Raw genomic sequence first — 3,759 nt, 5'->3', positions numbered from 1 at the left:
AAGAGCCTCTTGATGAAGGTGAAGGAGGAGAGTGAAAAAGTTAGCTTAAAGCTCAACGTTCAGAAAACTAAGATCATGGCAACTGGTCCCATCACTCCATGGGAAATGGATGGGGAAACAGTGGATACAGTGTCAGACTTTACTTTTTTGGGCTCCAGAATCACTGCTGATGGTGACTGCAGCCATGAAATTAAAAGACGCTTACTCCTTGGAAGGAAGGTTATGGCCAACCTAGATAGCATGTTTAAAAGCAGAGACATTACTTTGCCAACAAAAGTCCGTCTAGTCAAGACTATGGTTTTTCCAGTGGTCATGTGTGGATGTGAGAGTTGGACGGTGAAGAAAGCTCAGCGCCGCAGAATTGATGCTTTTGAACTGTGGTGTTGGAGAAGACTCTTGAGAGTTTCTTGGACTGCAAGGAGATCCAATCAATCCATCCTAAAAGAGATCAATCCTGGGTGTTCATTGGAAGGTCTGATGTTGAAGCTGAAGCTCTAATACTTTGGCCACCTCATGCGAAGGGTTGACTCATTGGAAAAGACCCTAATGCTGGGTAGGATTGGGGGCGGGGGGAGAAGGGGACGACAGAGGATGAGATGGTTGGATGGCATCACCGACTCGATGAACATGGGTTTGGGTAGACTCCGGGAGTTGGTGATGGACAGAGAGGCCTGGCGTGCTGCAATTCATGGGGTCGCAGAGAGTCAGACACGACTGAGCGACTGAACTGAACTGAACTGACAGGGAATTATATTCAACATCTTATACTAACCTATAATGGGATATAATCTGGGGAAAAAAAGACCGAATCACTCTGCTATTCGCCTGAAACTAACACAATATTGTAAATCAACTATACTTCAATAAGAAATGAGGCGTCCCTGGCAAGTTCTGAAGCAGCGGTTCCTAAAGAAGGAACCAGCAGCAAACTCTCAGGTCCAACCCCAATCCTATGGCGTCAGAAATCTCAGGGGTGGGATTCAGCAATCTGTGTCTCATCAAGCCCTGCAGGGCATTTGGATGAGGGCTCCTTTGAGAATCATAGCCCGGGGGAAAGGGGATGGACGCAACTGACAGGCATGGCCATCTTTATCCTTGGCACTCAGGCCTCCTTTGTCCTCCACGCCCCCTTCTCCCTTTCCTCCCTTATCACACCAACAAGTTATCATCTCTTCTTCAAAACTGATAACCAGTCAGCTTTGAGTATCAGTTTCTACATCAAGTCCTCTGGGAAAAGTGGATTTGCCAAGAGTTGCAGGCATCCCCTCCCCCACCCCTCCGAGAAATTGTCTCTCTGCTGTCTTCCTACCAAGCCTGAGGCTTTACGACACTGCTCTGGCTGTGTTGCTGAATCATAGCGAATCATTACAATAAGCACTCACCTGGAATATTTATTCTATAAATACTTTATGCGGATCGTTTCTTTTATTTTTCACAACAATGTGGTTGCCATTGTCTAAAGAAGATGATACCTATGTGATGGGTGTTGTCATTACCATCCCCTTTGACAAATGCAGAAACTGGAGCACAAAAGGAAAACTAGTATTGGGATAACATCGCTAGTAAGCAGCTGGGAGCTTGTCGAGCCCAGAGTCCAGGGTCTACCCTCTTGCCCGTCATGCATTATGGCCTCCCAAGCAAGAGATACTTAACTACTGGTGAATCAGGAAAAGCAGTGATTTCATGGTGCAAGACAAAGGATGCAAGTTCTGGCTGTTACTTATCAGATGCGTTTCTTGGACAGAAACCTTCAGCTCTTAACACTCAGTTTGTCCATCTGCAAACTGGGGCTGCTAATTCCCGTTGAGCTTTCCTCTAAGGGTCGCTGCAGGAGCATCTCAAGAGGTGATGCATTTGAAGGTAGTTTACCAGCTGGAGAACACCAAATGAATGTAAGGGATTGTGACTCCCGTGGGATGCCCAAGACGGAGGCTGAATGAGCATCTTGGATAAAGGTGACGTACATACAGCTCATGGCCATAATTGCTTCCACAGAATGAGAGAAGCAAAATAACACTGGTTTCCAATTTTTAAAGTCACACTCACCCAGCTGCAGTCCACTAGGTTGCTCTCCAACTCCCCCACTAGAACTGTTTAACGACAGGGCTCATTTTCCCAGGGGTAAGTCTGAGGATCATATTTTAAATTTTTCACTTACAAAAGACAAATCCAGGGACTTCCCTGGTGGTCCCTTAGTTAAGAATCTGCCTGCCAATGCAGAGGACAAGGGATCGACCCCTGGTCCAGGAAGATCCCACATGTGCTGCAGAGGAACTAGACTCCTGAGTGCTCCACAGGGCAGAGCAGAGCCTCCCATGGCTGAGTAGGGGGCCTGCAGCAGCTCACAGCAGCCAGCTAGAAGGATGGAGACCAATGGGGGGGTCCACGACAGCACAGTCACTAGATAGGGGCGGACGTGCTTCCTGCCTCTCTGGAAGGTGGCATCGAGCAGGATAAACAGAGTCTGTTTTTCCTTATTGCTCTGTCACTGTTATCCAGGAACAAACATACCCTCAGATACCCTCTCAGTATCTTCCCAAAGCCCCTATCAATGATTTTATCTCCTCTTTGGGATTTCCTGCCTTTTTTTTTTTTGCCAGCCTGTGTGTGTGCTCATGTGTGCATGCACATATGTTTTCCCTTAAGAGATCATGACCATTCAGCAGCATTTTCCAAAGTGTAAAACATGTCAGCTATTGGGGTACGTGAGATCATTTGGGGTGGCACACATGTGACACTTTATCTTCATATTTTGTGTCTATCTTTACATGTATTGGGAAAAATGCACAATATATTGGTGTTACAATAATCACATTTATTGAGTGCTTACTATGTCCCAGGCAATATTCAGAGGACTTTCCATACACTCACTTATTTAATCCTTGCAACAACTCTATGCAGAAGGTACTCTTATTAGCCTCATTTTACAGATAAAGAACAGAGGCTCAGAGAGGTCAAATAACTTGCTCAGGGTCACACAGTGATAAGTGGTGAAGCCAGGAAGGCAACCAAGGCAGTCAGGCTCCAGAATCAAGCTCTTAACCATGACACCACACCTGAGATTTCACTGATGTCATGATAGTGATATCAAGTCTGCTTCTATGGTTAAACTACAGAAAGTTAATATAAAAGAAATATTACATAAATAGGGAAGATGGTGTGGGGAGGTGTTCAAACTGTTATAGGTGGTGAACGGCATTTGGGAAATACTGAAACACTATACAAGTTGGTATGAAGCATAAAGTCATGGATCCCTAGAGGATGCACCATGACCTTTTTCGTCTCATCTAAAGGGGTTTCTGACAAGAGCTGCTGCTCATCTATATTATACTTTCAGGGAATTTAGAAAAAGGTACTCCTTTTGGGATAGTGAATTTGAAAAAGGTGCTACTTCCTCTAGGAAGGCCCAGCCCTGAACCAAAATGACCAGCTTAGCAGAGAGGGAGCTGATTTTGGCCCGTTGATACCCTCCTCCTAAGCTCTTGTGCATGTGTGCATGCTAAGTCGCTTCAGTCATGTCCGACTCTTTTCGATGCTATGGACTACAGCCCACCAAGCTCCTCTGTCCATGGGATTCTCCAGGTAAGACTACTGGACTGTGTTGCCATGCTCTCCTCCAAGAGATCTTCCCCACCCAGGGATCGAACCCATGTTTCTTATGTCTCCTGCATTGGCAGGCAGATTCTTTACCACTGGCACCACCTGGGAAGCCCCCTAAGTTCTCTTACTGGGCAGGAATTACAGGATCATCATCACAGA

Source organism: Giraffa tippelskirchi, chromosome 7 (assembly GCF_054371585.1).
Source record: "Giraffa tippelskirchi isolate mGirTip1 chromosome 7, T2T-mGirTip1v1.2.pri, whole genome shotgun sequence".
NCBI classification, from domain to species: domain Eukaryota; kingdom Metazoa; phylum Chordata; class Mammalia; order Artiodactyla; family Giraffidae; genus Giraffa; species Giraffa tippelskirchi.
The sequence above is the reverse complement of the archived record's forward strand: the minus strand, read 5'-3'. Positions refer to the sequence as shown.